Source organism: Hippopotamus amphibius, chromosome 5 (genome assembly GCF_030028045.1).
Source record: "Hippopotamus amphibius kiboko isolate mHipAmp2 chromosome 5, mHipAmp2.hap2, whole genome shotgun sequence".
NCBI lineage: Eukaryota > Metazoa > Chordata > Mammalia > Artiodactyla > Hippopotamidae > Hippopotamus > Hippopotamus amphibius.
The window spans coordinates 171,939,533-171,953,406 of record NC_080190.1 but is presented as its reverse complement, the minus strand read 5'-3'; positions in this window follow the sequence as shown (position 1 = coordinate 171,953,406).

The following is a 13,874-nucleotide window of genomic DNA, read 5'->3' as shown; positions in this document are numbered from 1 at the left end:
AGTCTGTTCAAACCCCAGCCTGCTCAGAAAGGCCACCTTGTCATGTCCCCGCGCTGGGAGTCATTTGGTGATAGATACCAAGTATAGTTTTGTTTCGGGTACAGTTTTTCTGAAAGCATTTCGTTCTCACGCTGATGTTTGCCACCTTAACATGAAAGCTGAGCATCCTGGCTCATCCAGACCTGATGTATTTGACAAATGCTCAACTGATGATTCTAACTGGGAAAAACAGAAAAACCACCCGGAGAAACATATAAACGATCTAAGCTGGGAAGCGCTTGGTTTGTTCACAACCGATAGAACTTCGCAGAGCTCTTTTTTATTTATGTATTTTTCAACTGAAGTGTCGTTGATTTACGACGTTGTATTAATTTCTTCTGTACAGCAAAGTGATTCAGTTATACATATACATTCTTTTTCATATTCTTTTCCATTATGGTCTATCACAGGATATCGAAAGTAGTTTGCTGTGCTGAACAGTAGGACCTTGTTACCCAACTATTCTATAGGTAATAGTTTGCATCTACTAACCCCAAACTCCCAGTCCATACCTCCCTCCCCCTGCATCCCCCTTGGCAACCACAAGTCTGTTTGCAGAGCTCTGTTTAAGATACTGGTGTTTGAAGTGCTCTCTGCAGATCGATGACAGCACCGCTTGTCATTTTAGAGTTATCTACGTCCTTCATCACTGAATCCTCACCACACTCCACCAGATAGGAGTGAAGATCCCCTTTCTTTTTTGGCCGCTCCACGTTGCGGCATGCAGGACCTTATTTCCCCGACCAGGGATTGAACCTGCACCCCCGTGCAGGGGAAGCTCGGAGTCTTAACCGCTGGACCGCCAGGAAAGTCCCTCAAATATCCCATTTATACAAGAGAAACCTGGGCCAGCGCTGGTCGGCATCTGACAGCTGGTGATAAGAAGGGAGAAAGTTTGCTGGGCACCCTCTTCCTCTGAGGATCTCTGGTCACCTCCTTCCGTCGACCCCACATCCAGTCTGGGCCTGGACCCCTGTCAGGCCTGCTTCATAAAACAGGCTGCTAAGCGGAGCTGAGGCCTCAGGAGCCACAGTGAGCCCTCAGGGTGCAGCCACATGAAGGGCTGATCTCCTGCCACCAAAGCCTGGTCACCCACGCGCCACCACCTCAGCTCGGAGCAGGTCCCCCGCCAGCCTCACATCCATGGTGACCACCCCCAGGTGCCCGCCTTGCCTAGTCTGGCACCCACTTCCCCAGCCTGGCCCGGTGGAGCTCCCTCGGCATCCAGCCGGGAGGCCTTGGCCTGACCTTGACGGCCCTCCTGAGCCGACGCTGTAGCCCCAGGGAGCCGGCCAGGCCCCTAGTAGCAGTTTCTCCACTGGACGGCCACGCGCTGGTAGAGGGCCCGGCCCCACCACGGCCTCCTCCTGTGGGAACGGTCCTCCCTGCAGACCCAGCTGAGCAGGAGGCGGGGGCGGGGGGAGGGACTGCAGTCCCTCGTTCTCTCCCGGCCCCCTGGCCCCCTGGCCGCTCTCCCCAGGCAGCACACAATTGGGTCGCCATTCACTTCCCTGCTTAGGGGGCTTCGCTGCTGCAGCCCCTTTAGCAAGGCGTTCCAGACCCCCCACACTGTCTTGTTCAGTCTCAGTTCCGGCCCACTCCCTCCGCACATGCCCAGCTCCCACTGAACTCGAATGGCTTCAGCAACGGCTAATTCTCCAGGCCCTTCTCTGCCATCGCTCCATCCCTGCCTGCCCCACCTAGCGCCTCCCTCCTGGAGCCCCCCCGGCGCACCTGTGCCCTGCATCCCTCGCACACCTGCTTTGGTGTGTGACACTGACACCAAGATGCTAAGTCCAGAGTCCAGGGATGGCAGGCAGTCAGACGTGGGGCCAGACCCCGGAGGCACAAAGATAAGCAAAGCAGGGTCTCTACCGGCGAGGGGCTTAGCCGCTGGCCCAGCCAACAGACACAGAGACGGTTTATTCCAAAGTCACGTGCTAGGTGATCGTGCTAGGGTGCTGCCGGACAGAGCGGGGCCTCGCCGGGTGGGGGGGAGGGTCGAGGCAGCCTTCCTCGGGGTGAGGCTGTGTGAGCCGAGGACCACCTGTCCTGGTTTACCCACGTCTAGCACCAAGAGTCCTCCTTGCTGGGAACCCCTCCGTCCTAAAGGCCGGCGAGGAGGCCCCTTCCTGGCTCAGAGGCAGGACCCTCAGGGGACTAGCCCAGGGACCTTGCACCGGGTAGCCGGTATCAGCCAATTCACCGAAAATCCCCCAGTGAGCTCAGAGCTGGGTTCCCCTACCCGGATCTACACACCCATGGCCTCATCCTTCCTGACCCCACGCACACAGGCCCGAGGAGCTGTGCACGCCCCATAGGGTGGGTTTAGGTGTGACCCGCCTGAGACGGCAGGTGTGGGGCTCAGCTGGGGTGGGGGGGGGCCTTGCGTGAATGAATGAAGGGGTGAGTGAACGTATGGCTCCTCCGTTCTCTTTAAAACTGCTTTGCAGATAAAGGCTGGAGCAAAGCTGGCGGCCATGCTTGCCTCACATCCCTGCCCCTACAGAAGCAGAACCGTTGCCCTCCTTCTACTCAACACAGCGGCCAGAGCGATGCTGGGGAAAGCTCAGGCGGGCCCTGCCGGCCCAGAACTGTGCGACAGCTCCTGTCCCATTCAGAGCAGAAGCCGTGTCCCCAAGCCCGAGTGGCAGGGCCCCGCTGCCTGTCTGTCCCCTCACTGTCCTGCCGCAGCCACCCTGGCCTCCTGGCTCTTCCCCGAGCCCCCCAGGCAGGCTCCCACCTTGGGAGTTCACACATGCTGTTCCCTCTGCCCAGAATGCTGTTCCTGCATTAACGCCTTCATGCCTCCCTTCCTCACCTCCTTCTGTCTTTACTCAAATGTCACCTGCTTCATGTCCAGGGCCACCTGACCTCCTCACCAGCACACACTCCACAACCCACTCCCCTGCTGTGGTTTCCCTCTAACCCTGCATCCATCACTCCCGTATCTTGTTGGTCACCTGTCTTCATGTCCGGAGGCTCCTGAGGGCAGGATTGGGGGTTCTTATTCATGGCTGTATCCCCAGCAGGACAGACCCTCAATGAGAATTTTCAAGATGAAGCCTGAAGGAACCTTCTTGAATCCTCAAAATGACATCTCAAGGGACCTCTCTCGACATGACGCTGCTGTATTTGCCTCTTGGCACCGACTGGAACCTGACCTACCAGGTACTGGTTTGGTGACCTGCTGTGTCCCACAGCACCCCTTCAGCCAGAGAGACCCTCAGTTGGGAGCCTTGAGGCAGGGCTTCGGGGGAACAATAACCATCAAGGGGACTGGGGACATCGCACATGCTTCCACTGAACAGGCAGGAGGTCATCGTCTCAGAAGTGAGGGCGGGCTCTAACATCTTGGCCTTGCCACTGCTCTGGGCCACCTGCAAACTATTTGGTTTGGGTCTCTTTTTTTAAGGATCTCAAATGATAGTTTTTGTTTGTATTCTTTTAATTGAATTATAATTGCAGTAAAATATTATCTGTTACAAGTGTACAACATACTGAGTCATAATTTTTAAAAGTTATACTCCAATTTTACTTATTACAAAACGTTGGCTATATTCGAGGGTCTTTCTTTAAAATGTTGAAATATATATCTTTAGAATGAGCCAGCTGGGCTCAGATTAGATGATCCCAGTTTTGGCAACATCTGAAGCATCACAGCCTGGAGCCAGATGAACGCCTGCTGCTCTCTCCATCAGGGGCTGGCCTTGGCCACACCGTGTCACCGAGCACCTCCACAGCCTCGTGACCTAGCGTTGGAGGTCTTGGCATCCACAATGAACACGGGGTGTTCTACCTTCTTCACAGCGACTCCATGGCTGGGGAACTCGAGGGCTGCAACCCCCAGAGCGCTCAAGCTTGTGGCTCCTGGGGTCACTCTGGCAAGGATGTTTGGGCTGCCAAGGTGGGCGCCCTGCAGACCCTCCTTTTCTTTGTGGCCGTGCAGCCCTTTAGCGCTGCCTCCTTTGCTTGGCTTTGGGGAGGTGGTGAGGCACTTCTTTCTTTGCTTTCAGAACCACCTTCATGAAAAGGGAGTCATTTTTAAAAATCTATTTTAATGTTTTCTGACATTCAGATAACCGTTCCTTACATCGGTTAATGATTAGTGAATAAAGCACCATTTTGATGATGACGTCTATTTACTTATTTATTTATTTATTTATTGGCTGCGTTGGGTCTTCATTGCTGCGCGCAGGCTTTCTCTAGTTGCGGTGAGTGGAGGCTACTCTTCGTTGTTTTGCGCAGCCTTCTCATTGCAGCGGATTCTCTTGTGGAGCATGGGCTCTAGCCATGTAGGCTTCAGTAGTTGCAGCACACAGGCTCAGTAGTTGTGGCACACGGGGTTAGTTACTCTGCGGCATGTGGGATCTTCCCAGACCAGAGATCGAACCCTGTCCCCTGCACTGGCAGGCGGATTCTTAACCACTGCGCCACCAGGGAGGTCTCAACGGTGACATCTATTTTTCAAAACCATTCAGTGAGGAGGGTACATAAGACAGTGTTGGTCTCCTATCTAATATTCATTTGCCCATCTTATTAGCAGAACCTTGACAAGTGTACAATATAGAGAGTCACAATTACGGGGGACGGAAATGTGCCCGGCCAGAAAAAAGACATTTCCCGGCCTTCTTTGAAAAGAAGAATGAGTGAGGAGCCATTGGGTAAGGCTTCTGGGAAGGTGCTTATGCACTACCTTCTTTCTTCCTGTTCCCTCAGAGCTGGGATATGATGGCTGGATCTCTAGCAGCCACTTTACATCTCAAAGTGTTAAGAAGGGCAGAGCAGAAAGATAGAAGGCACCTGGATCTCTGGTAACTGTGGAGTTCTACAGCAACCCTGGACTGTGTAGTTCCAGATTTTTCTAATGTGAGAGACAGAAACAAACTTTTATCTTGCTAAAGTCCCTGTTATTTGCGGTTTTCTGGCATATGTTGCCTACTCTAATTCTGACAGCTGCAGAAACTATATCCTTGCCTCCATTTTATAGAAAACAGTATTGAGCGCCTAGTATGGGCCAGTCTCTAAGCTGGGATCTTGACATATACTATCTCATTAATTCTCACAGTAACTCTATGAGGCAGGTATCATTATCCCAGTGTATAGGGAAAGAGACTGAGGTCAGAGAGACAGGATGACTTGCCAGTAGAGAGCCAAGGCAGACCTGAAGCTCTCCCAACCCTGGTGTTCTTCCTATTTCAACTCAGATGCAATTTGAGGGTGAGTAGCGTTTTCTGACTCCCCCCAAAACCACATTATTTAGGGCTTGTCTGCTCACCATGGTATCGAATCATCTGTCTGGAGTTACCTGAACCCTTTGGGACTCAGCGTCCCCATCTATAAAGTGGGATTGGGGCGGGGCTGGTGTCAGACCCCTCCCAGCTCCCACCTCTGGGATTTGAGCACAGTCCATTCCAGGACTTCTCACCAGTCTAGTTTGGTTTTAACTTTCTCCTCTCCACAAAGAGGCAACTCCAGAAGAACTAACTGCACCCTGGTCCAGGCTGGGAGGGAAATTTTTCTGTAGTTTGAGAACCTTCTGGATCAGGCAAGAACCCCATGGAATTGAAAGAGGAAGCGTCCTTCTGTTTCCCTCCCTCTGGTGACATCACACTTCCTTGCTTTGTGTAGAACCTGCAGACGGGCCCGCCCATCCCCTGGGAACACCTCATTCAGCTGCGGCCCTGAAAGGGCACACACACAGCCCCGGCCTGTGCCCCAGAAACAGGAAATGCTAACGTGGGCCCCAAGGTCTTCTCATGGGGTGTTCTTTTCTCTTTAGAACAGAGCTGGCTGTCGTTGGGGCTGGCTCCTGAAATTCAGGCCTCTTTAACTCTTGCCTCCCTCCCGCAGGACAGCCCTTAGTGCAGTCAAGGGGGCAACGCCGGAGGCCGCTGCCAATGGGTCCGGGAGGCCTTGGGGGCCTCAGAGGAACCAGAAGGGACAGGTTCTGGCCCCAACTTTGCACGTACAAGCTGAATAACCCTGCACTGGTCATTCAGCTTCTCAGGAACTGCATTTCCCGTCAGGATGTGGGAACAGGAGAAAGGGGTGAATCCAGTGGCCCTGAGGACCCCGTGTCGGTCCTGGAGCCACCACTGACCAACTACACAGCCTTGGGCAGGTCACAGCCTCAGCTTCTCCATCTGTCTAATGAACAGATTGAAGCAGCTTAGACCAGTGTGAAAGCTGGACAGGATGAACTTGAAGACCCTGCAAGCTCTAAAAGTATGCACGTTCCACCTGATTCCGATAATAAAGATCCATCTCCACACCACAGATACACATAGACACACAATGAATGGAGGTAGGCGGGGCAAAATGCAGAGTTCCACAGCAGCTGAGAGGCTGAGCGCTGTCAGACATTCACTCATCTCTACTTACCAGGCGCCTACTGTGTGACGGGCCTGGCTGGGCCCTGGAGATACGGCCACAGATGAGAAGGACACAGTGTCCTCTCTCACGGATCTTACATTCTAGTGGGTGGAAGCCAACAACGAGATAAACACAGCGATGGGATAATTCTGGTTTGTTTCAAGGTCTGGAATGCAGTGGGAAATGACGAAGGCAGGGGACCCTTGAGCTGAAGTGTAGACGATGAGAAGGGGACAGCCAGGAGGAGACCTGGAAAGAGGGTTATTGGAGGAGGAAACTGCTGGGCAAAGACCCTGATGGTTTGGAGGGGTGGGGTTTGCTGTGTCCAGCGTGGCTGGGGAGTGCAGTGAGCAGGGAGGCTGTGACCAGACGATGCTGGTGACCAAGTAGGGCCACGTGATGCAAGGGTGGGGAGGCTGAGTTTAATCCAAGTGCAGTTGGCAAAAATGGGCGGTTTTCAACCAGGGGAGTGACGTGGGTCTGGACACGGCCTCTTCCAGCTCCTGGGCCTGGGCTGGGCTCTCCTTAACCTCTCTGTGCCTTCATTTCCTCTTCTGTAACAGGAGACCAATCCTGTAACTACTTCGACAGGTTTCAGTGGTCGTCACCCCGGAGGAGGCAGGCCATGAGTTTACGCAGGGCCTCCCACAGAATAAGGGCTCAGTAAATGTCAGTGTGGCTGTGTATTTAAATGACTGAAAAACCTTTGGCACTCCTCCCGTTGAGGGCAGGGGTCTGTGTCCCACCTTGAATCTAGCTGTTTTGTGAGTACTCTGACCCATGCAGCAGAGGTCACACTGCATGACCCTTGAGACTGAGTCACGAGATGCCACACAGCTTCCGTCTGGTTCTCGAGTAGGGTAGCCCTCCGCATGCTTCCCCTCCGGGGTCCCTCTTGGAACGCAGCTGCCAGGTCAGGAGGAAGCCCAAGCTGCAGGGGAGCCAAAGGAGGGGACAGTCCCAGCAGAGCCCGGTCCCATCTGAGCCGGGCACGGGGCTGGTGAGTGAAGAAACCTACAGATAGCCCCAGCCTGCAGCTGCCAGATCACCCCCAGTTACTGGAGTCATCCTGGCCAAGGCCCCAGCTGAGGCCCTAGGCTTCGTGGAGTAGAGACAAGCCGCCTCCCTGAGCTCTGTCCAAACTCTCGACCCCCAGGGTCCAAGAGGAGAAAAGCACGTGGCAGGTTGGGGTGGTTTGCTACACATGTGGCCACAGATCCTCAGAACCGCCAGCCAGTACTATGGCCACGTCAGCCCCGCCCCCCGTCCCCGGGGCCTCCTGGCCCATGTCGCCCTCACGTGAGCCCCCACGGGAGCTGTCTTCTCTAACGCTCATTTTGGCTTACTCATAGATGATCTAGATTTGTGGTTTGATGACTTGTTTTTTAAACAATAGAAGTCTTTGTTTCAAATGAAATCTCAGGCAAATCCAAGTGGAACTGGGGTGGGGAGCCCAGCGTGACCTTCTATTGTCCCTTCCTGCTTCGTGGCCCCTGGGACAGCAGGGGAACTCAGGGACCCCGGAACACAGGTCTCCCTGATCTGGACGCGTGGAGTCTCTCAGGTCTCTCCTGAAATAGCTGATGATAGCACAAGGGTCATGCTGACAGGGACAGCTGTCCGGCCAGTCACTCCTGCTTCTTGCCCAGCCCTGATCTGCGATCTGCCTCCGGGGCCCTAGGACACAGACGGGCCCAGCCATCCACTCCTCCGGTCCTCTACCCACAAGGAGCCCACTCGTGGGGTCCTTCTAGAATTCAGGGAAGAGGTGTGGAGGGCGGTCTGAGCCCAGGGCTAAGCGTGCAGGATGTGCTCAACAGGGCCAAACAAAAGAAAGTTCTTAGCACACAGTAGGTGCTTAATAATGATTCAGGAGTCACATCTGACTTGGGAATCAGGACATCTCAGTTCTGGTCTGGCTCTGTCTGCCAGGTGCCCCCCAGGCCTCAGTTTCCCCACAGTGAAGGGACACTGCAGCCACTGCTCTCATATATGGGACTTGCTGATCCTGCGACAGGCGCCCGGCCAGGCGATGCTGGTTCTGCCGGCCTCTGGGTGATGCAGGCGGGGCACTTTCCTGCCCAGCCCAGGTTCCTCCTCGGTCTGGCAACGGTAGGGTCACGTGCTCTGACACCAGTGGTTGTGGGTTATCAGCCTGCATCCTGACTCTGGCCACAGCTAGGGTCATGGGGCCGCCGGCCTGGACTCCGGACAGCCTGCAGGAGGGCCCACGTTCAGGTAGGAAACGGACTCCTGTGAGGCCTGGGCCGGCAGCCACTCTGGCCTCTCACAGGCCCAAAATCTAAAGAAAGAAGAGCAGCCCCTATAAGTAGACACCCTCCAAAAAGTTCCTGGTTTTTAATTCATCTCTAATCTGTTTACAGTTCTCTAAACCAGTGGTTGTCAATTGGGGAAATGTTGTCCCCAAGGGACATTTGGTAATTTCTGGAAACATTTTTGATGTCACAGCTGGGTGGGGGGGGTTCCTCTGGCACCTAGTGGGTAGAGATCAGGGGTACTGCTGGACGTCCTACAATGTACAGGACAGCACACCCCACCCCCACCCCGCCACCCCAACAAAGACTTCTCCAGCCCCAAATTCCAATAGCATCAAAGTTGAGAAGCCCTGGTCTAAACCAAGTCCTGTCCACCCTCCAAAGTCTGCTTCGCTTCCGCCTCCTCCAGGAAGCCATCCCTGGTCTGCTATCTGTCATTAACTATTCCCATTGGACTTTAATCGAGTTTTCCAGTTCTCGGGAGTTGTTATAGCAACTACTGTCTCCCACAAGGGAAACAACATCTTACAAACCATTCTTTTATCTGTTCACCTTTGTTTTATAAGATAAAACACATTTACCAAGAAACACACAAAGCGTGTGTACAGCTTAGTGAATTGTCATAAAGTGAATGCCCTTTAAACCACCTTCCAGGCCAAGAAGGAGACCTTTGTCCCCCCCGAGGCTGCCCAGTAGGCCACATGACAATAGCCCCACCTGCCCTTAAGTCACCACTGTCCTACCTTTTACAGAAATGGCTTCACGATGGATTTTGTTTTATATTCTCATCACCCTTATCTATCTCTAGACAATATAGTTTAATCTTGCCCTTTTGAAATACTTGTCTTTTCCTTTATTGACCGGTTTTTAGGATAATTAATTGGCTCCCTTTCATCTTCCACAGCTGACCAATTGGGGTTTTTGTTTAATAGCACTATGAACACATGGATTTAGACACGTTTGAACGTTTTAATCAACTGCAATTCCTGTCCTTTTCCAGGCTCAACTTGACCCATCTTTGGCCAGTGGACATCCCTGAAAGTTGGATCCAGAGACCTTTCTACAGGACCCTAGTTTTTGGCAGTTTTTTCACTGTCTGGTGTGTCAAGATAGTCTAGGCTCATCTTATATATTTCCTGCTCCAGACCTGGAACCAGCCATTTCTCCAAAAAGCCCTGGCTTATTTTTGTAGGTTGTATTTCAAGACCACGATGTGGATTCCAGGGATTCTCATTTGTACTGTGTTAGTCTTCTTCTTTTTCTTTTTTTTAGACTTTTTCCATGGACAGAGCTGGGAAATATACTAATATTTCTTTCAAATATAAAATGCCTCAGGACTTTCCTGCTGACACATCTGTTAAGAATCCTCCTGTCTAAAAGACCTGTACTCAGAAAACTATAAGACAGCAATGAAAGAAATCAAAGATGACATAAACAAATGGAGAGATATACCATGTTCTTGGATTGGAAGAATCAACATTGTGAAAATGACTATACTACCCAAAGCAATTTACAGATTCAGTGCAATCCCTATCAAATTACCAATGCCATTTTTCACAGAACTAGAACAAGAAATCCTAGTATTTCTATGGAAATGCAAAAGACCCCAAATAGCCAAAGCAATCTTGAGAAGGAAAGACAGAGTTGGTGGAATCAGGCTTCCTGACTTCAAACTATACTACAAGGCTACAATGATCAGGACAGTATGGTATGGCACAAAAACAGAAATATACATCCATGGAACAGGATAGAAAGCCCAGAGATAATCTATGGTCAACTAATCTATGACAAAGGAGGCAAGGATACACAATGGTGGAAAGGCAGCCTCTTCAATAAGTGGTGCTGGGAAAACTGGACAGCTACATGTAAAAGAATAAAACTAGAACACTCCCTAATACCATATACAAAAATAAACTCCAAATGGATTAAAGACCTAGACGTAAGTCCCGACGCTATAAAACTCCTAGAGGAAAACATAGGAAGAACTCTCTTCGACATAAATCACAGCGAGATCTTTTTTGATCCACCCCCTAGAATAATGGAAATAAAAACAAAAATAAATAAGTGGGACCTAATGAAACTTCAAAGCTTATGCATAACAAAGGAAACTATAAGCAAGACGAAAAGACAACCCTCAGAATGGGAGAAAATATTTGCAAACAAATCAACAGACAAAGGATTCATCTCCAAAATATAGAAACAGTTCATCCAGCTCAATATCAAAAAAACAAACAACCCAATAAAAAAATGGGCAGAAGACCTACATAGGCATTTCTCTGAAGAAGACATATGGATGGCCAAGAGGCACATGAAAAGCTGCTCAACATCACTAATTATTAGAGAAATGCAAATCAAAACGACAATGAGGTTATCACCTCATGCCAGTTAGAATGGGCATCATCAGAAAATCTACAAACAGTAAATGCTGGAGAGGGTGTGGAGAAAAGGGAACACTCTTGCACTGCTGGTGGGCATGTAAATTGATACAGCCACTATGGAGAACAGTATGGAGGTTCCTTGCAAAACTAAAAATAGAACTACCATATGACCCAGCAATCCCACTACTGGGCATTTACCCAGAGAACAGCATAATTCAAAAAGACACATGCACTCCAATGTTCATTGCAGCAATGTTTACAATAGCCAGGTCATGGAAGCAACCTAAATGTCCATCAACAGATGAATGGATTAGAAAGATGTGGTACATACATACAATGGAATATTACTCAGCTATAAAATGAATGAAATTAGGACTTTTGTAGAGACATGGATGGACCTAGAGACTATTATACAGAGTGAAGTGAGTCAGAAAGAGAAAAGCAAATATCGTAACACATATATGTGGAACACAGGAAAATGGTACAAATCAACTGGTTTGCAAGGCAGAAATAGAGACACAGATGTAGAGAACAAACATATGGACACCAAGTGGGGAAAGCGGGGAGAGTTGGGGGGGAATGAATTGGAGACTGGGATTGCCATATATACATCACTAATAAGAAAAATAATACCAAATTGTACACTCTAAATATATGCAGTTTATTGTATGTTAACTGTATCTCAATAAAAGTTCTTAAAAAAAAAAAAAAGAATCTTCCTGGCTATGCAAGGGACACAGGTTCAATCCCCAGTCCAGGAAGATCCCACATGCCTCGGAACAACTAAGCCCGTGTGCCACAACTACTTAGCCCATGTGCTGCAACTACTGAAGACCGTGTGTCTAGAGCCTGTGCCCCACAACAAGAGAAGCCACTGCAATGAGAAGCCCACACACCGCAACAAAGAGTAGCCCCCGCTTGCCACAACTAGAGAAAGGCCACGTGCAGCAATGAAGACCCAATGCAGCCAAAAATAAACAAACAAACAAACTACATTAATTATAACTTGGATAAAATTAAAACTAAAAAACTAAAATAAATAAAATAACATGTCTCATGAGTTCAAACTGATACTTCCAGTGAAAAATTCAGGACTTTTGAATTTGCCTGTCTTCTATATTACACATGTTATCTCTTTCCTTCCACATTTAGAACTCTGGCTCTAAGGACACAATGAAAGAATAAATGAATGAATGAATGAATAAATAAATAAAATCACATCTCACAGTTATTCATTTGCTCCATCCCACACCCACACACTCGGTCTTGGATAACAATACCAGTATCACCACGACAAACACGATTGCTGAAAGCAATGACATTTTCCCCACGCATTCTCCCCTCTCCCCATCCTCCCTCCACTTTTCATATCTCACCTGAGTCGACATTGTCAGGTGCTGTACTCTATTCACCCAGCATCAGCTCTACATCGAACGTCCGAAACTCATTCTCTAAAAGAACGCTCAGGGCCCTTCGATCGTGGGAATAATATTCCCTGATTTCTTACAGGCTGCTAACTGCCTGTGCCTGTTATACTTGAAAGTCTGTTTTGCTGGATGTACAGTACTCAGCTCATGTTTGGTACAGTATTCAGCTCACGTTTTCTTTCTTGAGTACTGAATATGTTTCTCCATTTTCTTCCGGCAGAAAGCATTGCTATTGTAGAGTCTGAAGACAATTGAAGTTTCATTTTCTCGTAAGTCCCTTGCTCTCTTTACCTAGATTCCAGAAGGATTCTTTTTCTTTTTCTTTAAAGCTTGGTAATTTTACTAGAGCCTATCTCGGTGTTGGTTATTCTAGATGGAGATTCTCAACTACATGGTGCACTCTTTAAACGTGTAGTTCCAAATCTTCCTGGCTCAGGAAGGCTTTCTGGAATTACAATGGTAAGTGTTCATCTGTTCCTCCTTCATGGCCGTCTTCTCTGGGGACTCCTGTTATTCAGGTGTTTGGTCTTCTTTGCCAGCCTTCAATAGGCAAGGGGCTAGCTTTCTCTCCAACACTTCTTATCTGTGTCTTTGTATCTGTCTGCTTTTTAAAATATTCCTCCCACTCACTTTTTATTTCTCTTAAGGCTTTATCTACTGTGTTCTTTCTCGTATAGCCTTCATTTCCGAAATTATTTTTCCTTTGTTTTAGATCTTCCCTGAATTCTGTCTCCTTGTGTCTTGGTTTTTCCCATTTCTGAATTACATTGTTCTTTCCTGCCTTTTATTTTTTTTAATTAATTAATTTATTTATTTATTGGCTGCATTGGGTCTTTGTTGCTGCACACGGGCTTTCTCTGGTTGTGGGGAGCAGGGGCTACTCTTCGTTGTGGTGTGTGGGTTTCCCAGTGCAGTAGCTTCTCTTATTGTGGAGCATGGGCTCTAGGCATGCGGGCTTCAGTAGTTGTGGCACATGGGCTCAGTAGTTTCGGCACACAGGTTAAGTTGTTCCAAGGCATGGGGGTCTTCCCGGACCAGGGATCAAACCCGTGTCCCCTGCATTGGCAGGTGGATTCTTAACCACCACGGCACCAGCAAAGTCCTTTCCTGCCTTTTATTATTTCCTTAACATCTTTCATCTCATTTTGAATCATAGGTTACTTTTTATCTTTTCTCATTTTACAGAGATCATTTTCAGATCCTGCAAACCAAGTACCTTACAACTTTGATCTGTTATGTCTTTCTGGAATGCTTTCATTGTTTACTAGGAATATTATCCTGCTCTAAATTCTCTTTTTTAAAGATAACCCTGTATTGAATTTATCTTGGTGCTTTTATCTTGCTCACATTTTTGTGAAATTAGTTGATTCATGAGCTTT